This window comes from Lethenteron reissneri, chromosome 32 (assembly GCF_015708825.2).
Source record: "Lethenteron reissneri isolate LAM-NWPU_2019-01 chromosome 32, ASM1570882v1, whole genome shotgun sequence".
Taxonomy (NCBI): Eukaryota; Metazoa; Chordata; class Hyperoartia; order Petromyzontiformes; family Petromyzontidae; genus Lethenteron; species Lethenteron reissneri.
Window position 1 is genome coordinate 4,420,037 of NC_083810.1, and position 25,772 is coordinate 4,445,808.

At 44.6% G+C, this 25,772-nt stretch overlaps 1 protein-coding gene across 1 annotated transcript in view; it reads right to left on the reverse strand.

The window, feature by feature from the left end:
- Positions 1-25,772, reverse strand: part of LOC133349908 (protein Shroom3-like) — a 150,056-nt gene that overhangs the window by 49,091 nt on the left and 75,193 nt on the right.

The window sequence follows — 25,772 nt, forward strand, 5'->3', positions numbered from 1 at the left end:
CAACGGGTGTGCATCACATGGAGAGCTGCAAATGAAGTTCACACGTAAATGAGTTCTGGCGAAAATGCGCTGTTAGAGAATACATTAATTTCAGTCGTGTGGAAACGTACTAGCCAATGACACAACCGGTGTATATTGAAACTCCATAAAGGTAAACAAAGCTCGACAGGACTATAGAAGTTTATCCGCTTTCCGAAGAAATAAACATTTAAGCAAAAAATAAGCAAGCGCCTCTACGGTCCAAGTGGAAATTATCCGAATAAACAAATAACCGCCTTCAAGTGAAGAGGTTAACAGCTGCCTTCAGTGTTCCACACGTTGCAATCAAGGGACGAGATTTCACCTTTTTGCCAACGAAAGCCTGCCCAAATGTTTCACGGGCTAACGTTGTAGCTCCTCCAGGTGTACCAAGTGCCCAGGCTGCAGGGCAAAAACACAAGCATTTTATTGTACATTGTCCGACCACGCGCCATGGGCTAGTGGAAATGTCTCGAAACAAACGAGATTATTATTGGGGGAGGGGGTGGAAGGGATGGAACAAGAGGGCGAATGGTGGGAAGAGAAAGGTGGGGGGGAAGGTAGGAGGATTGGCAGGGGAGAGGGGATGGATTGTAATCCATCAAGCTACCCCCACGCCTGCCGACAAGCCAGAGTGTGGAAGGGTTGGCCCGGGCCAAATCTGGTCAATCGACCCCCGACCCTGACGACACAACGGCAAGGCCCAGCAGGGCCACGGTGTGGCAGCCCCAAGGTCAGAGGTCATCAACAGAGACACGGGCAGCTTTAACGGCCTGCTGGGCCCATGGTTGCAGATCCACTAATCAATCATTAACCCTGCAATCTCCAGGCTCGTTCACAGCTTGCACAGGCAATACAAAACGCTGTTCCAATTGAGAGCCAGAAAAAAACACAAACAGCCACAATTGTTGTTAATCATTATCACAGATTGTAAGTAAGGTGATGTAGAAAAAGAGAGACTTCAACTGTGATTTTCAAATGCAATGCGACAATGAGGCAGTGCTCATCTCTACTGACAGCTTGGGCCAGAGTGGTGAAAAATCTACATTCTTATGGCGGGGGCCAAGATTACACTAAACTCAACTATTTTCATTTCACCAGGTAAGGCCCACTGAGCTATGTAGCTCTTTTTCAGAAGTGACCCGGCCACAAATGATAGCTCAACAAAGTGGCTCATCATGTGTAAATGTATAACAGCCAAATACTATTTAAACGCACTCTGATTCTTAATGTGGAGGGAAAAAGGGAGGAAACTAGAGAAAAGTCCACACGAACACTGGAAGAGAGAGACATGCAAACTCCAAATATACATGTGTCAAAGATCTGGATCGAACCTACGACCTCCTGTATACTAGGCGAGGTAGTGGAGATCACACTACGGTGGTGCCTGAAAATTGTGCTGCCCAAAGTCGTCAGTGCAATTACACATATATAACTGGTTAAATAACGTCACCAGAGGCAATGATGACATTAATTGTAAAAAAGGGTTTAATTGGAGACAAGGTGAGGCCGTTTCATCTCAAACCACTGAATGATGAGGCAACATCGAGCTCTTTTCAACTGAAACATTAATTCGTGTGACCACATCCGTGGAGAAACACAATGTTTTGTCATGCAAATAGGTGAACTAATCTAGGTCACACATAGGGATGACAAACACGATGCATGTGGCATAAAAGGATATTCGCCCTCCAAGAATCTAAAGTCATAATTAGTACGGTTGGCTCTGTACGGTACGACAAAGGTTTGACAAAAACACACAAATTGTATCAAAAAACCAACCCAACAAAACCGATCCAATCAAGCACAGTTCGGATCGGATTTGAGACACTTAATGGGCTAAAACAATAACACAACACAATAATAGACTGACCATAATAATATCAGGCTAACACTAAAAACACAATACTGTCATAGTATTTTTATGCGGCTCCTCTTTAGAACTAACTTTAACTGCTTGAGCTCTCTAATCGAATGCGCTATTAGCATTGGGATCATACAACATAACAAAGCAACGCAATTACAAGGGGGGCATGTGCCTCCCCCTGCCTGCAGCGGCCTCATTCAGCACCAGTCACGGTCCAGTGGCTTCTGTTCAAGCCGAGGAATAAAGCACCATTAGCATAATCTCAGTGTCGGAGGTCACTTCGTAGGTAACAGCAAAGCAACTTGGCTTTAAGTCTCTATTTTCAGTTAATGTTATTCCATTTCACGGACAAATGGACATGCATTTACGTATTCCTTACGTGTCCATGATCCGCAAAAAACACACACACTACAAACACCTTCCCCACACTGCGTGCACCCATCTCCCACACGCATAACACTTCCCACTGCAAGTGCAACATTTAGCTCACGGTTCAAACCAATTATGCACTCCCTCTTAATAATACGTGTGGTGTTACCTTCTTCATGGAACCTCTGTGTGGCATTCCACTGTTGTAAACGGATTGTATTATCCCCCTTCTTTAAGCCTTGGATTGTGACGGCCTAGTTTTAGCGGCATCAATCTCCACCGAAATGAAAATTCTGACAAATGCCGTAGCTTGGAGTGCTCTTGGAAAAGTGAACTGAAAAATGAAAAGCAACGTACCGATAATGCTCCCGACAGAGAGAGGATTCAATCAGTGTGCGTCACCTGCTACGAAAGACATTGGTCAGCAAACGTGGACATTGGCAAAAAGAGACGAAACCGAAGCTTAAAGGTGCACAAAGCAAGCGTGGAGAGGTGCGCGCTTGGAATTAACACCGACAGGAAAAAAAAGCAAGCACACACGGAACGACGACCATGCGCAGGGCTAGAGACATCGGGTACAAAGACCTCTGAGGAACACCAAGGCGTTTTCCGCGAGGTGACGTTGGGAACAGGAACGGTGACGAGTGGTCAAGACTAATGACAGAATGGCAGCCCAAATGAGGGGGGCCATGCCCGCGATGACGGGGAGCGATGGAGGCAACTCATTGCATCGCGAAGGCGAGGGGATGGTGAAGGGCCTGAGGAAGTTCTCATCCAGCAGTGGTGATGATGATCATAGGTGGTGATGATGATGAGTGGCAGTACGACGTGCTCACGAAACACAACGTGGATAGAATATTTATACGGTTTGTGCAAAAATGATTCATTACATCACAGTTTTTCTGCGCGGAGACATAGGAAGAACCCATTCATTTACAATGAAAATATTTATACACGTAAAGTATAAACAGGGTCGTACATTTCAATATAAAACACGAACACTGCGCATTATTATATAATGAACATTCGGGCGCACTCAACAAAACAATACCGACATTTTCTATTCAGCTTCATAATCTATACGGCTAAAGAGCAGTTATTGAGGTGGCGGCAAGGCACACACGAGGGTGGTGTGGCAAGCATCACATCTCTCTCAAGCACTGATAATGCCCCCACCACACCAGGTAGTCGTACAACGACTGCGTTGAACTCGGGAGAGGTCAAACACAGGTCCAGATAACTACTCGTGCCACTGAAGGGCATGGACCAACATCAAACCCAACTCACCGGGATGGAAGTGGAGTGAGAGAATCCCACACACACTGGACCCTGCTTTCACATGCGTGCGCGCAGCCACAGACACACACTGCTCAACAAACACCCATTCAGCCAGTCGCCTTATTCTTATTCCCTTCAATTAAGCGGGCTGCGTACACGAGGCAATCCTCATATCGGGGGGGTGGGGGGGGGGACGTTCACGCTCGACCTGCCTTCGTCCAAAAAAGCCTTGCGCCGTCTCTTTAATTTCCCTCCCGCTTCGTCCGTCCCTCTCGCAGAGCCGCCGCCGACACCACCACCACCACCTGTGTCCACGCCGCCGTCACCGCTGCCTCGAAAGAGCCCCCTGCTCCTTCTCCTCCTCCTCCTCCTCTCGGTCGCCTAGCGACGCCTCGTCGCCTCGCAACCAACGCCGCCGCGCGCCCCCCGACTAATCCGCCCGTGTGCCCGTGGCCCAGATGTTTGCGCGTCGCCGCCGCCACCGCCAGCGCCAGCACACGCACTGTCCACACATCATCACACGCACGGCTCGCGAGGCCACAACCAAATGAATGTAACCGCAAAGGAGGGCCCCCCTCCTCTCTCTCTCTCTCTCTCCCCCGTCCAGCGACACAAATGATGAACTATCAACAGTTGCTTTTTTTTTACCCCTTCTGCAGCCTCGCCGGCCATAAACCACTGCTTACCAGTGACAGACTACGTCGTGCTGAACAGCATTGAAGATGCATTCATAATCAACGATTTTTGGGTTTAGATCGCGTTTATTTATAAATGTGTCGTAACCCTCCACCACCCGACACGGCCAATCAGTAAAAAATGTGTCACGTTGACAAAGACAAATAGTTCACTGCTTCAACACACCGGTGGGCTAAAGCAGTGAACTATTTGTCTTTGTCAACGTGACACATTTTTTACTGATTGGCCGTGTCGGGTGGTGGAGGGTTACGACACATTTATAAATAAACGCGATCTAAACCCAAAAATCGTTGATTATGAATAACATTGGTCGCGAAAGCCTACGTGTTGAAGATGCATGTTTAAGAAATGGCTGCAACGTGTATACATTTTTACATACACTCTTAAACCGGCATTCAGAGTGGACACCTCATTCGAGACCCATAACACCGCGCCTCCTGGCTTTGACACTCGTCGAAGACACTTGTGGACCCATCAACCACGACAGAACATCAACAGGCAACGCACGCGTTTCCTTCATACATGGAAAATGAATGACAAGCTGCAGTGGTGCGCTATTGCGGCCATGCAACCCAAATGTATAATAATATAGACAACCCACTGTAGTCTACACTTCTGCAACAGAGGAATAGCAATGAACTCTCTGCTGAAGCTCTCTCGTGGCTAGCCGACCACAGCATTTAGCTCCGGAACGTAATGCCATACACGCAAGCAGAGAAATGCACTCTTGGGAGTAATGGTACCACGGTGGTGAAATGTTAACTACCTCGCCTGGTGTGCAGGAGGTCGTGGGATCGATCCCGACGTTGACGCCTGCTGTATATTTGGAGTTTCGGTGTCATCCCAGTGGATGCGTAGATTTTTCTCCGGCTCTTCCGGTCTTTCCGTCCGCATTTAGAAACATGCGCTGAGAGTATTTGGCTGCGATAAATGTGCATACGATAAGCCACTGGGTTGAGATGTCATTTGTGGTGAGGTCGCTTCTGTAAAAGAGCTACATAGCTCAGCAGGCCTTACGTCGTAAAAACAAGTTGCTAGTTTTTAAGTTTTTTTATGTACTGCACTTTCAGGTGGTAGGCAGTAGAGGGCAGTACAGCAAAAAATCAACTGTTGCACTGTGCTTTCCATGATCCCTGCGTCGTGTGAAGAGGGCCCTCATATGCAAGTTGATTGACAACAGGGCTGTACTAAGACTGACTTGTCAGAATTTTATTTAGGGCCCGCTGTTTTGACAACAGTGGTCATGATATAGACAAACTGGCTCCCACATCCGGCATGTGGAATTGACACCATTGGCTCAGAGCCACCAAGAGAGATGAGCGCTGTCCAATTGATAACACTGGTTTAAAATGTCTTAGACGTCGTCTGCTTCAGAGATTAAATGTGCTGTTTATTATGGATTTTGATGTGCTGAATTCAAATATGACAATTAAAACAACTGATTGGCTACTGTTCAAGATATTAAAGTTTTTATATTTTACGTACATGTTTAGAGTTTCACGCATAAATTGTAAACCTAGGTCTTTTCATGTGTTTAATGTTGCTTTACACGATAACATGTCACCTGTCCTGTTCATGTAACACTTTAAAAATTAAATTTCGATTTAAAGCTTTCGTGACTGCAGGGATTCATCTTCTTGGTTCTTTCGGTAAAGTCACGTAGAAGGGAAGTAATAAAATAATAAAAATAAAACATAATAAAACAATTCTCACGACGTTTCGGCCACAACGCAAGCAGCCGTCCTCAGGTGAAAACCAGGTCCGTCGAGGCGACAGAGTCTGAATGAAACAGCACACGGGCTTGGAGCATATATATAAGCTGGGCGCATTGACAAAGGAATTTGCATATCAACAGGAATTTAGCATATTTATGGGAAATGCAGGAATGTAATTAGTACTGCATATGCATGTGCATTATGCAGGATTAACAGCATCAAAGGGAGCTGCAGTTACTGCTGCTGCAGTAGTTGCTGCTGCTGCTGCAGTTTCTGCTGCTGCTGCAGTTGCTGCTGCTGCTGCAGTTGCTGCTGCTGCTGCACTTGCTGCTGCTGCTGCACTTGCTGCTGCTGCTGCAGTTGCTGCCTTATCCATTTTAATATAACACTATGTATTATTCTACCCACCCTAATGTGTATCATACTGCTATATGTTTACTGTACAATTACGACACCATACATTACTCTGCACACTGCACCATGCCAGTGAGTGGAACGCGGTCTGAAAGTCACCGTTAACGTGAACACAATCAGTTAAGATCCGAAATGGTTTATTACGTCCTTCCAATGATTGCTAAGCCAGAATCCATCTTCTCGGTTGAAATTGTCTCTGTGTTTGTATATGTGGATCGCCTCATGAACGAATCTCTCATGATAGCCAGATGGCTTGCAGAGAACCTCTGTCTTGGAGAAGTCAATGTCATGTGAGCCCACTGAATTGTAACAGTGATCTGCCACGGCTGAGGTGTTTGTCCTACCGTGTTTCAGGTCTGCCTTATGTTCACGGATGCGGTCCGAGACATGTCGTTTGGTTTCTCCAATGTAACTGCTACCACAGAGGCAACTTAGTTTGTAGACGCCAGGGTACTGTATGTCTGGAACCACATCTTTTACAGACGGGACCAGATCACGGATTTTATGTACTGTGTTGAATCGGACCTGGATCTTGTGTTTAATCAGGATTTTGGAGATCTTTTTTGTGACCCCAGCAATGTAGGGTAAGGTGATGGTCTTGAAAGGCTCCTCAACAGGATCCTTCTTGATGGTTGGAGTGATGGCTTTGCGGATTGTGTAGTCGGAGTAACCATTAGCCTTAAGAGCTTGGCGTACGTGTTTGAGTTCACTGGAAATGTGTTCATGGTCGGAGATGCATTGGGCTCTATGATATAGAGTCTTGATGAGGGAATTCTTCTGGGATGGATGGTGGTGGGAATCCGGTTTTAGATAAGCATCCGTGTGGGTGGCTTTCCTGTAGACAGAGTGGCTCATTGAACCATCAGGTCTCCTTTTGATTAGGACATCCAAAAAGGGTAGCTTGCCATCATTTTCGACTTCCATGGTGAATCTGATGGCTGGGTGTATGGAATTGATGTGGTCGAGAAATTGGTCTAGAGCAGGCCGGCCATGTGGCCAGATGACAAAAGTGTCGTCTACGTACCTCTTCCATAAGGTCGGGCGTAGAGTGGCAGTCTGGATGGCGTCCGTCTCAAATTTCTCCATGAAGATGTTGGCTACAACCGGAGATAGGGGGGAGCCCATTGGGGTGCCCTCAATTTGCTTGTAGAAGGTTCCATTCCAGGTGAAGTATGTATTGGTTAAGCAGTGTCTCACCAGGGGGGGTACCCCAGCATTCAGTCCTTGATGAACCAAGTCTTCAATGATTGCGATGGTGTCAGGCACAGGCACCTTGGTGAACAGAGCACTGGACTCAATTAGCTCAATTAAAAAAGAGGGATGACATTGTCATCCTCTCAGCCGACAAAGGCAATGCCACTGTCATCATGGACAAAATAGAATACAACAACAAAATTCAAGAACTACTCAACGATGGCAGCTATACAAAAATAAAAAGAGACCCCACCAACAGCCTCGTCTCCAAAACCAACAACATCATTTCTGCTTCAACCGCATTAATTGATCAGACCAAACAGTTCTCGTTGAAACCTTCTGCAGCCAGGCCACCAAGATTGTACGGCTTGCCAAAGATACATAAAGAAGATACACCTCTTCGTCCCATTGTCTCTACTATCAACTCCCCCACTTACAAACTGGCTCGTTTTTTGTCCGAAATCCTACGGCCTTTCACTGGAAAAACCACCTCTGCAGTACTAAACTCTACTGACCTGGTATCGACAATCAAGGGGATTGCCCTGTCCCCAGACGACCTGCTTGTCAGTTTTGATGTGGTTTCCTTGTTCACCAAGGTGCCTGTGCCTGACACCATCGCAATCATTGAAGACTTGGTTCATCAAGGACTGAATGCTGGGGTACCCCCCCTGGTGAGACACTGCTTAACCAATACATACTTCACCTGGAATGGAACCTTCTACAAGCAAATTGAGGGCACCCCAATGGGCTCCCCCCTATCTCCGGTTGTAGCCAACATCTTCATGGAGAAATTTGAGACGGACGCCATCCAGACTGCCACTCTACGCCCGACCTTATGGAAGAGGTACGTAGACGACACTTTTGTCATCTGGCCACATGGCCGGCCTGCTCTAGACCAATTTCTCGACCACATCAATTCCATACACCCAGCCATCAGATTCACCATGGAAGTCGAAAATGATGGCAAGCTACCCTTTTTGGATGTCCTAATCAAAAGGAGACCTGATGGTTCAATGAGCCACTCTGTCTACAGGAAAGCCACCCACACGGATGCTTATCTAAAACCGGATTCCCACCACCATCCATCCCAGAAGAATTCCCTCATCAAGACTCTATATCATAGAGCCCAATGCATCTCCGACCATGAACACATTTCCAGTGAACTCAAACACGTACGCCAAGCTCTTAAGGCTAATGGTTACTCCGACTACACAATCCGCAAAGCCATCACTCCAACCATCAAGAAGGATCCTGTTGAGGAGCCTTTCAAGACCATCACCTTACCCTACATTGCTGGGGTCACAAAAAAGATCTCCAAAATCCTGATTAAACACAAGATCCAGGTCCGATTCAACACAGTACATAAAATCCGTGATCTGGTCCCGTCTGTAAAAGATGTGGTTCCAGACATACAGTACCCTGGCGTCTACAAACTAAGTTGCCTCTGTGGTAGCAGTTACATTGGAGAAACCAAACGACATGTCTCGGACCGCATCCGTGAACATAAGGCAGACCTGAAACACGGTAGGACAAACACCTCAGCCGTGGCAGATCACTGTTACAATTCAGTGGGCTCACATGACATTGACTTCTCCAAGACAGAGGTTCTCTGCAAGCCATCTGGCTATCATGAGAGATTCGTTCATGAGGCGATCCACATATACAAACACAGAGACAATTTCAACCGAGAAGATGGATTCTGGCTTAGCAATCATTGGAAGGACGTAATAAACCATTTCGGATCTTAACTGATTGTGTTCACGTTAACGGTGACTTTCAGACCGCGTTCCACTCACTGGCATGGTGCAGTGTGCAGAGTAATGTATGGTGTCGTAATTGTACAGTAAACATATAGCAGTATGATACACATTAGGGTGGGTAGAATAATACATAGTGTTATATTAAAATGGATAAGGCAGCAACTGCAGCAGCAGCAGCAAGTGCAGCAGCAGCAGCAAGTGCAGCAGCAGCAGCAAGTGCAGCAGCAGCAGCAACTGCAGCAGCAGCAGCAACTGCAGCAGCAGCAGAAACTGCAGCAGCAGCAGCAACTACTGCAGCAGCAGTAACTGCAGCTCCCTTTGATGCTGTTAATCCTGCATAATGCACATGCATATGCAGTACTAATTACATTCCTGCATTTCCCATAAATATGCTAAATTCCTGTTGATATGCAAATTCCTTTGTCAATGCGCCCAGCTTATATATATGCTCCAAGCCCGTGTGCTGTTTCATTCAGACTCTGTCGCCTCGACGGACCTGGTTTTCACCTGAGGACGGCTGCTTGCGTTGTGGCCGAAACGTCGTGAGAATTGTTTTATTATGTTTTATTTTTATTATTTTATTACTTCCCTTCTACGTGACTTTACCGAAAGAACCAAGAAGACTTTAAAAATTATTTAAGCGTTTGGACATGTTGACTTTACAACTAAATCCAGCCCTGTACAAAAAAAAAACAAAGGATCCCACATTTCATATCTCCACCTCCACCGGCTTCCATTATGTTTGTCAACCTTACAGAATCCTAGAAATGTGAACTAAAATGCACAATTTGGGCAATTGAGGTTGTTGCACAAAATGTAATTTAACTCGCCGATAGTTGTGTGGCAAGAAGAGGACATGTGCTAATTGAGATTGTCAAAGAGAATATAGAAAAAATAAATACATTTTTGGAACTTTCCATCAAGCGGTGAACTGCAAACGGTAGATAACAATGATTACATGGCGCTCATCTAAGTTGGCAGGTCGAAGCTCGTGGTGTAAATTCCACATTTCCATGATTCAGGTCAGTTTCACCGCTAGGACAACCAAAGTTGATTTCCCAAAACCACACACATTTCTATCGACACTTGAGGAATGATGGACTGAACACCCCATGAGTCCAGTGCTCTGACCAGTGTCACCTGCCCAGACAATACAGCAGGCTTATTTAGATACCATAGACTGTGAGGCCATTGTATTGCTCTACAGGGAAGAGACAAATCCCGCTGATAGAACTCATTACTAGTACATAATGGGATAAGCTAGAAACCGGTGTATTGGTGTATGTGGGGCATTATCATTAAAGGCATTTCTGTAATTGCGTGCTTAAGCATGAACCAATCATATAAGCATTCAGATGAGGCAGGGACATTAAGTCTAAGGCTTATTTAAAATGGAAGTCATCGATATCGTACCATTGAGAAAAAATATGTAGAGATCATTATAACAAGTGTTCAAACGTGCAGAGGGCATGTTCATCTCCAATGGCGGTGCCGAGCCAGGAGTATGCATTCTACATTATTGTGGCAGAGACCAGTCTAACCATAGGGTGACCAATATTGAAAAAGATTTCACCAATCATTGATTGATACGATGATACAACTTATCAGATTTAACCAGAATTACGTTTTTTGGGGTTAGATCATGTAAATGTGTCGTTAACCCACCACCACCCGACACAGCCAATTCGTAAGGTTCGTCACAAACAAAACGTGCAACTAGTTATTAGTTCAGCACACCAGTGTGTTGGAGAATAAACCCACGTTTTGCTGCTGATTACAACCAGCTTCATCAGGCGATGGCAATCACCATACAAAAAATTGTAAATGTCATGGGTTTATTCTCCAACACACAGGTCAGTGCTGAAATAGCAACTAATTGGCACATTTTGTATACGTAACAAACCTTACTAATTGGCTGTGCCGGGTGGTGACGGGGTTAACGACACATTTATATTTACGCGATCCAACCCACAAATTACCCCTTCATTAGGGATAATACTGTTCACGGAAGGCCACCACTACGTCTTGAACAGATCCAAATATGAGCGAGGGGTTGTACGAGGCTGCATGGGGAAGAGACGAAGCGTCGGTGTCACGACTTGCGCATCACACGTTGCTCAGTGTCGGCTGGAATTACACCGGGGGGCGGGGGGAAGGCAAATCAATGTTGAAGCTTCAAAATCGCCAACACATGTTGCATGTGCGATTGTGAACATCGCGTGAAGAGTAAACAAACGTTTGGTTTGAGAGCTGGGGTCAAAAGTGCAACGCTGCAAAAGTAAAGCTTGGATAAGTTGTAACTCGCTTACATTTTTTCACTATTATTTCAAGCTCAAGTTTTGTAACGAGTTCCACAATGCAGTTAGCTGTGAGCCTTCCAAATAACTTAAAAGCCTGTGTTTATTATTAGAAATAAATAAATCACCCCATTATGTTTTCCAAGGCCAATAAAACCGTTTTGGAAGCAGGATGCGAAAAGTACACCATTTTCGTTGTTCTTACTTTTCAACAGTAACCCCTCATTATGTCTCAATACAGAATTATGTAATGTACCACTATTACACAGAGTTTACATGAGGACCTCATTATCCAAAAGCTTTTGACTAAGCTGTGATTTTCTCTTGACAATGGTGGTACCCTAGCCACCAAATTTGACAACCGACTTTATGATGCTGTGGCCGATGTAGATTACAGATATTAACATGTGAAAATGTGCGAGAGCCTTCTATCAAAAACCTTATGTTTTCCCATCATACGCCTTAAAATACAGCAGGCAAAAGTGAAAGTCTGTCACTGCTCAAACAACTAATGAAGCGAATGTTCATCTTTAGTCGCAGCTCTAAGCCAGCGGTGGACATTCTGCATTCCCATTGCAAGGCCCATATTCTCCACAGGACGACCGCTGTTTAAGATCAACAAAGTGGTACTTATAATTATCAACCCCAGCGGGATGACAGGCTGCGAGTCATAACCTTCCGATTATGAGTTAAGCGCCATCTGGAAGTACACATTATAGAATATACCTGCGCATTCGTGTATAGGGGGTGACCACATGGATGGCCTGGTGATAAGTTTATTGCTTTAGATGATTTGCAGATGTAAATCTCCAACCGAGGCCACATGGCGGGCTGCCTTGAGGATAAGTACCGTGGCTATTGAATGAGCATGCCATCTGCTAATTTGTGTGGACACACGGACCCATTCGACAAACATTTATCTTTACATGCTCGACAACGCAGCAATTTGTCTTAATGAGATCAACATTTTCACAACAATTATGGAAAGGGGCTTTCACGTGCGCAAACAGCGAGACAAGTCGCAAGCCAGGCAAAGAGGAGACTGACTTAGTCTTTCGGAGGCATTTGCCGGGATTTGCCCCCGGCATGAACAGCTTGGTAACACATCCTCGAGAGGAGGAGAAAAAAACAACAAAACAAAAACAAGGAGAGGTGGCGACGGGAATGGGGGGAGGGAGAAGTAGGAATGTTCTTGAGACGGTGCCTTGACGGATAAGCCAGCCCCCCTGTTTAATCCCAGTAGGGGTACCACACAGCAGGGGAACGGGATTGAGAGGGATTACGTTTATTGCTAAATAACTTGCTCAGGGTGCTGGGGGAAAGCTCAGGAATTCCTGCACCCTGGCTCGCTCACTCTGTAACCTCTGCCGGGGCAAGCCTGCCGGCCCCCTACAACCTCCCACAAGCGACACAAACCCTGCCATTTATTTTCTTTCGAATCAAAATGCATTTTCCAAAACGGGGAAAATTTGTTCGAGAGAGGCAGCGAGGTGGGGGGGCTGGGTGGTCGCGCTACCGCACGAGGGCAGGGTCATGAAGGATTTGAAAAAAGGCGCGTGAAAATGCCAGCAGACTAACATCGAACCTAATTCCGCTCATGCCTGTTGCATTTCCCACAATTTGCTTGCCCTGTGATGGCAAAGTGCAAGATCGTGCAAAACGCAGAGGCAGGTCGGCTCAGTTCCTTAGGGCCCTCCTTTTACAAAGGAGCTCAGTAAAGCTTCCCTTTCACGCTGCATTATGGTCGCCGCGCTTGACATTACTATTATGAAGTTTAACCAAAACGGCGTGAAAAGAGCCACGATTTGGCATTATTCTACGGACAATGGCATGATGCAGGCACTATGGAGACGCACAATGGGCATATAGGCAAAGTTATTGTATAGCGCTGATGGTTGACTTGCTGCATGTGCTGTGAGTGTAGCCAAAAGGACAAAGTGAAACACTGTATTTATAGTTGCGAAGATTGCACCATACATGATAAACAACGCTGCATTGTGCTGTACAGATATACAGTATAGTACAGCACTAATGTACAGGGTGTTAAAAAGCCAAATATACCAGCAAAAGTGAAATATTTGTATGGTTATTCGAGATACGGACACAACTGTTATAGTAATATGTGCATTAGACATACGTTTCAGGTTGTTTTGGATATTGATTGGTACTTTTTTTTTCAGGAGAAATCCCATTTTCTGATATAATGACAAGTCCACACGCCATTTGATGTTTTTTTTGTCTCTGGGTTTTTTTTAAGTAAAGTCTGCAACTTGCAAACCAAGGGACCTTGAAGAGTGTAAACATCGTGTTGTTGATGCTGCTGCTGCTGCATCTGCGTCCTCCATCCCTGCAGCTGTGTTGGAAAATGTTTTCTCAAGAGTTTGAACGGCGAATTCGATTGATGATAGCGAATGATGGATGGCATGCGGAGGTTTATTAACAATTCGAGAATATCGAATCAAGAGCATAACAATTTTGAAATAACTCAAACATACAAGTCGATGACATGTATTTATATTAAAGTTATGCGAGTTATTTGAAGGACAGTAAAACTATATACTTGGTCAGCGGTCGGGAACCTATGGCTCGCGAGCCATATATGGCTCTTCCAGTGACGGCATATGGCTCCCAGACAATTTTGAGTTGAAAAAAAAAATCAGTTTGGAACTGATTTTAAAAATACTTAAATAAATTGCACGGGTCACGCCTGCATGAAGCTCAACCTCACCACGTATGAACCAGACTACAAGGCCATCAGCAAAACCATGCAGCACCAGAAGTCGCATTAAAAGTAAGATATATTTAATTTATTATACATTAAAAATACTATATGGCTCTCAATGAAATATATTTAGAAATATTTGGCTTTTATGGCTCTCCCAGTCAAAAAGGTTCCCGACCTCTGTTCTTGGTTCTTTCGATAAAGTCACGTAGAAGGGAAATAATAAAATAATATAAATATAAAACAATAATAATTCTCACGACGTTTCGACTGCAACACAAGCACTCATCATCAGGTGTGAAATCCACAGCAAATTTTCTTATTGTTTTATATTTATATTATTTTATTATTTCCCTTCCAAGTGACTTTACCGAAAGAATCAAGAATATGAATCCCTGCAGTCATGAAAGCTTTAAATCAAAGACAGTAAAAACTATTCAACGTTATTTTCGGTCTCTTCGTTTTCGGACACCCCGTGTATATATGGCTTATATTGCTGCATCTGCCATTGACGAGTTGTTTTTTTGTGGAACAGCAACCTATTAATCCGCAAAAATTAGCAAGAGGGGTCCCCCCCATCAGCCCAATCCATGGCGTTATCCGTGACTGCAGCATGCACAGGGCAGGTGGGTGGCGTCAGTGCACGAACGGACACGCCGCCCTCTCAACACGACGCCAAACAAAAAAGGAATATTTAAAAAGATTTTTTTTTTTAAACACGCTTTAATGAAATGTACCCTACTAGTAATGGCAGAACTCCACGACTCCAGGAAGTGGCCCCGAAGCTTACCATAACGTAAGCGGCCGTGGACATTTACAGCCAACATCAGTTGAGCGTGGACAATTAGACCCAAGCCGAAAGATCTAACCTATAAAAAGATTGTTTAAAAAAAAATATATTTTTATGATAGAATATAGTATTGTCATTAGTATGACATACGTATACCAAGTCTGCAGTCGATTCCAGATTGCGAAGTGAGTTAAAATTGAGTTACAAGATTTGAGGATACAAAAAAGTGAGTTAAAAGAAAGTGTGTAAAAAAAGGCGCAGAGTACAGTCGCAGCTACCTTGGTAAATTAAAACTGCACCGCACAGCGTCGTTAGAAACGCCTCAACAGCGATACAGCAGAAGGCAACGTTAATAATTTATACCAAGCGGTGAATGAATTAATAATGCAACAGCCGAGGCACCAGCCTATTGACTCGACATTCAGTCCCCAGGGTCACAGGAACACGTGGCAGAATGCAAACAGCAGATGCCCCATTTGCCATTAAAATCCTTTCGCCATGACCTAGCCGTATCATCCCTTGTGACAATGACGCACGCTTTAAAGCGACACTTCACTTAATTGCACGACCAGGTTTGTTTACTTATTAAATAGCGCCCGGCACCGTTTGATTTGAGCCCGAAAAAGGACCAGCGGAGACTAATGGTGTAAACGTTCGTGAAATTATTGTTTTTTTCTGACTCAGAATGTTTTAAATTGTTGTTACATTAGGGATTCTTTCAACACTGACGCATTACTACTATAATTGATCATCAGATTGCAAATATTATGATTCTCTTATTCAAAATATCCCTAGTACAGCGCTTATTACTTTTGAAAGTTATTTGGTAATGCTGCTGCATTGGCGGCAGTGCACAGAGGCACAAGTTACCGATAACAAAACAACTCATTTATCACCACTCAAATGTGGAGTTTGTTTTGTATATATTTCCATTGGTAGTTCGAAGCCAGTGGTGGAACTTCCATTTTCCAGGGGTGAGGCCTATTCCCCACGTAGGGCTTCATTCACAGAGCAGCACTGTTGCACGTTGTTAGCATTGTGCTCACGCGTTTGAACACATTTAAAAGTGTTTTAAAATATAACAACAATGCCCTTTGTTATGGTTCCGCACCTCAGCTTAGCACGGTAGACTTCGTTCGGTGTAAAAGAAATTCGACATCACATGTACTTGGTTATATGGATCGATCACATTTTGTACCTATTGCATTGGGGAAATTTCAACCTGCTGATGAGCGATTTGTCACCACAATGAATGCAATCCTGGACGAGTCCATTCGTCAACTGCGTATGAACACCAGACGTCCTGGGCGATGACTATTCCTGTAGTTACAAATTGTCAATCCACTGCCGGAAAAAATTCCTCCCAGCATTGCATCGGTCAGGGTGATTTATTTTGACAATACTTCCCCATGCTGGTAAGTGCAGGTTAGGGGTTGGAGGGGGTGCCGAGACATCTCTCGCCGATGATGTTAGTCATCGCCACCGAGGAATCGAGCTCGGATCGCAAACCCACTGTGCCACCGCTCCATATTATTACAAATTAATGCGTTAATATCCTCAAGTCTGCTTTATTCCCACCCCCTCAGGTGCCTTGTGGCATGCAAATAATTGAACAACGTTCCATTGTATGAAGGAAACATTCAATCGTGACAAAGAAGGCCAGGCGCTAAATTTCCAGTAAGCATGCCATTTATGCAGAAATGCAGAACAATGGACATTCTTCTTCGAGGCATAAAGAACTGCCCTTATAAGAACTGTGTGGCACATTCCTACCGCCACCAGTTCCCACCAGGTCATACCACCTCCTGCGGGCGATGGGCCAACATCATAATAGGAGGGCTTGTGAGTGACCTAACAGGAGCACACAAAGAACCGAGCACAACAGGTGAAATCAAAATATGAATGAAATTAACTCAACAATACTGGACGAGTTCGTTCGTCAACTGCGTATGAACACCAGACGTCCTGGGCGATTACTATTCCTGTAGTTACATACTGCAAGCACTGCAGGCCTTGTGCACACGGCAATACAAAGACAAACGTAACACCTCAAGGTGTCTGTACATGCACAGCTGTTCAAATCTAAAAGTAAATGGAAGGTGTCCAACATCTGCCAATTGCCCCACGATTGAAGCTGGATACATTTACGACGTGACTCCTTGCCAGTTCCCGCACCCATTTTTCACCACTTGTAACCACCAGGGAACACCTTTCAAACTGCACTCACAATCTGTAGTCACCAGAGAGCACGGGGGGTTGGGGAAAGAGGTCCAAAAAGGAGTGGGTGACAGATTCTTTGAAAGCCTCACGGCTCATAAACCTTTCCAACACACACATCAATCCGGCGGGTTGCAATTCCGTAATGAATGGTTGTTTGGCAGGGATCAGGTGTCTGCTTTTAGAAAGCGGAGGGCAACGCGCACGGCTCACGAGAATCGCGCGTTCGGACAATCTCCGAACATAAAGAAAGCTGAAGCATGACCGAGTTAACAAGGCCCACTGTCCGCCTGCCAACGGAATTAACTTCAGTGCCTTGGGCCAGCACGCATTTCAAACAGCGGACGCACGCACACTCTGGGCATTGCACGATATATATTGCCACATTTTTAGGATGTTTCATTTACAGCTAACGTGAAGGAGTTGCCAGGCGAGCTCAATCCAATCTCCACTGGCTGAGCGCCTGAGGGTGCCACTCGATAGCACCGTCCGGCTGGTACAGAGCTCCACACTTGGGCAATGTCGTTTTCAAAAAAAGTTGAAATGGTACCTCAGACTAAAAGCACATTATGAAGGCCATAACTAAATTATACTGACAATGTTTGTGCCATGAGCAAGCATCAAACGCGATTGAGAGCAATGCATTATCACGCTTGCATAAATAAGACAGGTTTGTGCGCGACTGTATTTCTGTCATAACCAAAAAAGTAGTCGATGCACATATCTATGGTTGTATGTACGTTGAACTTCTTTCACACCATACGTAGCCAACCGTGCTAATCGGAGGTGCGGGACATTTAATTTGAGATACTTAACATACAACATTTAACGTTTCCACAAAATATGATAAGTATGCACCTCCGAGGTCCAAAAATAGACGCGATGTTGACCAAAAACATTGTATACAGTATTTCTGATTGTGCTGACAGTCCCATATTTGTGGTTCTACGATAACGTAGAACTACAAACAAAAATGTATTTTTACAATCGCACATTCAGCGGTTTGCCAGATAATATAATGTTGTCAACTTAGTGTCAAACCTGAGCCAGTTATCTTACTTGAGCTGGCACTTGGGATGCTGCCGAGAGAAACCTGTTATTTTATTTCTTGAAAACACGTTCCCATTAACACGTTGACATAACCCTTTCACATTTCCTGGTTCGTTGTTCAATGCGACCTCGACGGACGGACATCACTGCTGCCCGTTGGCCTTTTGACTCTTGCCATGCCACCTTTCAACACTCAGCATTCTCACTGTGAGAATGCTGAAAATGCCCCATGCATTTCTCCTACTTTAACCTCTCTCTGTTAAAATGCGTGACAAAAGCCAGAACCCGCAGAAGTGGCGTCTCGTATGAAATGCATTGAAAAGAAGTGCACTCACTTTGTCTAAGGAGTTGAAAATGATATGTATTGTATTGCACATCCTGCAATAGCAAATCGGCACGAAGATCTGAGCAAATTTTCTCAAGTTTCTAGTGGCTCAAAAGGCTTGGAGCAATTTGTATTTTTAGGTTAATGCTTACCGGTTGAGTTCTTTAAAGGTCACAATAGCAAATAACAGCTTGGATTACGGTATTTTTGTGCAAGTCTAAAACATGGTGTGGCAAAGTGCCACAATTTAACTTTATTGACGCTGTTGTGAAGAGAGGGACCCAGGTTTTAAAGAGGATTGAGAAAATTAACGAGTTTATATTTGATACCTTTGGACTACTTCTAAAAAGAAAGACAAGAAAAACTGTATTATTATCAAGACATGCGCTGCACATATGTGGCCCATTTCAAAATGGTACTCCTCCCTAAACAAAACGGTTTCAGCATTTCACATTTGACGAGCCCCTTTTTTGTGGAACCACTCTCTAAACCATGGCCGCAAAAAAGCAAGGGAGAAGGGAGGCCTTCATACTGAACACGTCTATTAAGCTTTCCGGAACGTTTTAAACGTAGTAAAAACATTGCAGGTCGTCTTCATCCTCTGCTTGGAAGGACGAGAGGCGGCGTGCCATCGAAATGTCTGCGCCACTCGCTGGCATTGCCCGAGGGAATGAGAACTTAAAAACTTTCCTGAACACACAGCACTCTGCCTAATTCACAAACACAGTGCTGTAGCAACAAACCAAAGCAATCCCACGAATGTTTTACAGCGTACAGACTTACTCTATAATGAAATGGATACACTGGAGATAAATCTGGATTGAGGTCAGCATAACAGTAGAAGGTCCAGGTGGTTTAAGTTAACGCACTAGGCGGCCTGACCGGATGTGGCTCACTGAGAAAATGGAGGTAATGTCGATTTTTTTTCTTTCTTACAAAAAGAAAGATGTTAAATCTTATCCACAGGTCACTTCGGAACACCAGCGATGGGATCCATAAAAGCCGCTTGAAGAGAACGTAACGCCACGCGATTTAATAAAAGTAGTCAAAACTCAGCGTTATTCCTTCTGCTAATCCTTCCTTCCTGTGTTATGGCACAAAGGAGACCGAGTCAAGCCCTTACACGGCCTTCGAGCAGGGCGGCTGCTGATAAAACAAGAGAGGACAGAGGCTGTCCACAAAGGGCAGGAAATGTCCCCGAGTCTATTTGGCAGAAGAAAAAAAAAGCCACCTCAGTGCTCTAACCAGGGGAAGGTCGGCCATAGAAAATGAGGGACATAAAGAGACTTAGCCTGGGTTCGTGCCAACCCCCATGGGCAAGAAATGGTGCCGTTTGGAACTTTCTGCCAACAAAACTTGTTAGAAATTCAGCAAACATTTGCCCTGGTCGTGATACTATATTGTCCGAAGCGGAAAGCAGCGTTAATGCAGTGTTGTTTGCACAAGCACTTGCACACCCGGCAAATAAATGAGTAGCTCGATACGGCATTAAAATAAATTTCGCATTGAACCTCAAATATGAAGACCACTGGCAGACATTATTTCACCTTGTAAAGCTTCTCACTAAACAGTAACTTTCATGCCTTGTAGTTTATTTTCCATTCAAAAATGCATAAACAGTCTTTTTTCATAAATCCAAGGTGACAAGTTTCACATCTTTCAAATGCCATCGCAGCACAATAGTTAGAATGAGGGAGAAACGACTTAAATACCACCGCAATTACACTGAGCTCCTGGTAAGCTCCTTGTTTGTACACACATTTTCAAATGGGAGGTTCATTTAGGAAAATGACAGCCTTAAAATTCCAGAGTATCTCTTATCTTCTCCACAATGGCCTCTTAAAAGCTGCCGTCTTCCTCGCGCTGTACAAACATTCCCAAATGCTTTAGCCAAGATAACACAAGCAGCGGTGTTGTCCAGGGATTATGAAACTCAAAGACACAAACGCGGAGACATCAGGACCGGCTGGGAATTAAGGCAAAGAGCAGGAGGGGGTTGGAGAGACGACTGTGCATTATGTTCATGGAGGTAAACAACGAGTGGACCCTGAGAGTTTCAAAACCTTATTGTCCACGAAGGGCTTGTGTTGAAAAATTCAAGCCACAGGAAAAAAAAGGCCACAGGATAATGTTGCAATGCAGAGTAAATGTAAAACAAAGTTTGAATGCAGTCGCGGCTAGCGGCTTCAGTTCCTTTGAGCTCTCGGTGCCTGTTAGTTCAGGTGATTTTCTACAGAAATGTGAAGATAATATGTAAATAGTACATTTTGACAAAAACGATACAGTATGTCTAACAACATCCTAAAGGGCGGTATATCGCCTATTACAGTAACGTTTTGAAATTACTTGCTGTCGCCAATCTTCTGCAGCAGTCTTGCATTTTTGGTAATGAGCATTAAAGGAACCTAACCACCATTCATAAGACTTGTTTTTTTGATAAATCACAATGCAGTGCATTTTTTCATGCTCAAGCCTGCAAAAATGCCAATCACACGTCAACTCGAATTAAGCCACGCAGAACACTACTTGAGACCTGTATAATCAGTGGATTAGTCTGATACGATTAATTGCCGAAGGCATTTAGAACAAGAAGCTGGAAGGAAAATAAAATGCAGGAAAAATGTTTGGCTTGCAACATTGCTGCTTGTCAGGTCCTCGATTTTTTTCCTTCTCCGCTGGCTCCCAAGGCTGCCCTGTCCCCCGCCGCTTGATATCCCAGTCACAACCACAGCCTGCAGGCAGCGTCAGTCCCATCCCTCAACGCCTCTTGGTGCCCGAGAAGAGGAAGGATGAGAGACAAATCGATTGTTGGGAGGGTGGCGGTTGGCAGGGAGTCGGCGTGGCTGTCACGCGCGGTGGCTAAGTGGCCCTCCCCAACCCTGACGAGCTATGCCACAGTTCATTTCCTCTGCCAGAAGAGTCCGCTGCCAGCGCTGAGAGACACAAGCATGGCGCAGTGGTGGGAGGCACGGGGATAAGCACACTACCCCCAACCCAGCAGAACAATTTCATCTTGCAGAGTGAACGTTAAGCATTTTATAAAACCAAGTAACAGAGGATTATTATTTTTTGTAATACGCCGCGTGCCTGCATAGCCGAGCAAATATTACACGCAATTATCCATGAGGGGTATCATATGCCCAACAATGCATACAATATAATATATGTATCCAGGAAAGCCTAATTTTTTTTAGAAATTAGCTGCAATGGAATGTTTGGCCAAATTATTGTGGTCCACACAAACGAGGCATGAACCCATTTGCTGTACTGCCATCTCCTGACAGCTTTGGGAGTCTCACCCCACACGATACAATCTGCACAATAGACCAACTCCGCCTCCAATGCGCTGGATTAGAGGCAAGTGCTTGTTGTTCTTCAGCAAATGCTTCATTGATTAAAATGACAATGTCAGTTTAACACGTAGGCTTTCGTTACCAATACTATTCATAATAAAGGTTTTTGAGTTAGATCGCGTTATTCACCAATGTTAAAAGCATGTTATAAAATATAAAATAATTCAAGTGACGATGTATCAATCTCTAAAAGACAGCAGAAATGAATGAGCAAACGTTAACATGTTCCTTTTGAAAAGCATTGAGGTCATGCTTCTGTATCATCATCAGATAACTCAATTGGGATTATTGTATCAATTGTCACCTCCTACCAGCAGACTAATGCCCATTTGAAAGCCAGGTGCTGAGTTACCTTGTGCCCAGTGACACCTGCCACTGGGGGTACCATTTCAAATGGGTTGAGATGCAATGTGATGTGTATAGGAGGGCACAATATCAAAAACAAATCACTGTCATCATCTGCCCCCTTACGCCAGCTCATGAGCGACGATGGGGCCAAATGAATATAACCGCGGTTATCTTTCCTGAGCCAGCATTACTGCTGCGCTCAATCCCAATCCTTTTGAATCACAGTGCACTTTTGGAATGGCTTTATAGCTTAATCATACACCGCAGTTGAATATTGCACTTTTCGCACATCTCAAGCAAACGAGCGATGGGCATCTAAAGCAATGGCTACATAACCACGACGATAAAGGCAAGAGGCCACCATTTCTCACAGCCGACGCAACATTTACCCATGACGGTAGAAAGCAACATTTCCGCAACGTGCGTGTCTGTGTGGCGGCGGTGGTGTGGCACATGTGCCAGCGCGAGGAGCCATTTGCGACCGTGAAACATTAGCCTCCTTTGAAAGCGAACAGGCAGCCAGCTCAATTGGGAAGGGGAGCAGCCCCTGGCCGGGATTGCCCCCCGTGCCCTGTGCCCTCCACCGACACGTGTGGTGGTGTGCCCCCTTTTGGAGCCGGCACCCAAATAAGCAAAGGAGTTTAACGTGACGACTAAAAAAAGCACTCCCCCAGCGCCCGCCTGCCCGCCCGCCCGAGGGGGCCGTCTGCACTCTCAAAAAAGGTAAACACGGCAAGTCACCCAAAGTGGTTGGGCACTGCAGGCCTGTTTTAAATCACCATTTTGCTTTGGCAGCGAACAAGCAGGCGCTTGCATTCACGTAGGATTGCGTTTTTGTAGTTCCTAGGGCGGAGATACTGCATTCGTTCGCTCAGAAAATCACAAACATGCCCCCCCCATTATAATTGACGTAACCTGTAAACCAACAAAATCTGGACCCACAGCATCCCAACCATGCCTGGTATTTCCGACAGCCTTCCAATGTTCCAAACGAGGAGGGGGGGGGGCATATATCATGACCACTTAACTGCTTAAATAAGGTTGCAATCACATGTGTACACTTCACTATGCATAGTTTACAGTACAAGACATCAGCCGGATCTATCCATGCTGGATGAAGGCCTCCAACGAGTCTCTCTCGCCAGTGTTATATGTTAGAGTACTACGTAAATACAGTATGCTTAGTGTGTTATACATTAGCTGTCAATTTACGTGAATGGCTGAAGTGCTGTTTGCACGAGTCACAATTTCCCGTGACATTGCTTTAATCCCATAGCATATCACCAATACAAAGGCGAAATAATCCAGCCTCTGGGCAATGATGAGTTGCCTATTCTGATGATAAGACCTGCGCACCAACAGCTGGACTAAAGGTATTAAAACTCCATATCAACCTACCGAGATCAAGTTACACGTTCACACCACATGTCATCCTTCAAATAATTTCAGCAACTATGGGTCGTGTAACAATTGAAATCGGATATTTACATTGTCAGCCTACATTTTTTCCTTCAACGGTGAATGCGTCGATCGTGAATTTGAAAATGCTACAACCTGAATCGGTGGTGAGATTTCACATTTCCATGGCTGAAGGGGCCAGTCACCACTTAGGACAAGCCACACGAATTACTATATATAGTCAATTGCCTCATTAAATACCAGGCATCTGATTGTACAGCATCCCTTAATGTTGAACAGCAATGTATCTGATTCTGGTTCTATATTTAGAGTCCATTGCTTGAGTAGAGTTACTCTTTTGCAGTACTGTACAATAGCTGTCACATACAAAAGCTGGCCATGACAGCACAATAGTTCCTTGTGACTTGCTTTATATTATTCAGAATAACAATGTTTTCTTTTCCCTGGGAATCAGAGTTAAAATGTAACCCAGTTTAAACAAATTGCATGGTGCAGGTGTTCAATACAATCTGGCTTCAGTGTGCATCTAATGTCCGATGACAATGCTATTCTGTACTTTACGACTCAAGCCCTAGTAGTAGATGGACGCACACTCACAGAAAATGCACATTGTGAGAATATTTAAGTACATGTAAACAAATGTCAAACACATGAGAGTACTTTACAAGTACATCTGGGTGACTTTTGCAAAGCAGCGATGACAAACCCGTATCTTGCCTGCATTATAAAAAGGTACACTTTGCATCTATTGGCCAATCATTCGCCTTCAAACATTGTTCAATGCTAAAACGTGCTGCAATTCAAGCCTCCAGTTTCAACCGGCAAAATGGATTCGTTTTGCCTCTTTATGGAACCTTATGAAGGACAAAGTTCTTTCAGAGCAGGATAAATAAATTGCTAGGGGCCAGAAATTGCATAACCAATTACACAGCACTGGCCAATGGCAGAAAAACTACTTCCTTCAAAGAGACGAAAATTAAAACTTTTTTTTGCCTCTGGTTAAAATCTCTGTCAATGGTGGAGGGGGCTTAGATATTCGCGGGATCTCGCACTAAGGTTTAATTCACGTGGCTCCATTTAATGTTTTCTGAATTTTAATTAGGCGAGCGGTCTTAATAAGAAAGTATTAAAAACTAGGGAGTGCCATTTCCAGTGTGCCCGTGTGAGCACTGACCCAGGGATTGTGTGGGGCTCTCAATGCATGTGGGAAAAGGCATTTTAGACACCAAACACGTTTCATTAGTGCCAGCGCACACAAAAAGCCACACACATTAAACACCAGCGCCTTTCCGAGCAAAGTGATACTTGTGCCACTCGTGGCTAAAACTAACAATTTTTAATGCAGAAACGGCACAATGTGGTACTCTGTAAGTTATCAGTAACACGTTCCCTGCGAAAACACCACGTTACCCGTGTACACACAGCCTATACAGTGATAATACACTAGTGCATATATATTCTAGTGTGCTTGATGGCAAACAGTGAATGAATGAATGCAAGCTGCTGATATGTTATAAACTCCTGGCAATATAAACACACGCGTGCAATGGAAGTATTTAAACACTCCCAGCCCTTAAACAACGTGGAGATAACCTGCCCCCTATGAAGGCAGCAAAAGAGGCTGATGATGGGTAAATTCACAAAGAGGTCATCGCCGTGGGAGAGAGATGCAACCATAACTCACGATGGAGACATATAAACACACCATCTTAAAATCAGTGTAATCATGTTTGTGCAGTAATAACGTATACACACTTTTATATATACAATATATACACCCTAATATACTTGAGGGCAAACACGGTAATGTATCAAAGCTTCTGATATCTCACACACCCCCTAGCTATATAAACACACGTGTACGAACAGGGACGGAGGGAGTGGAGGTGTGGGGTGGACAGGGCCCGGTCATGCCTTCTGATCTGCTGTTCTAAACTCCC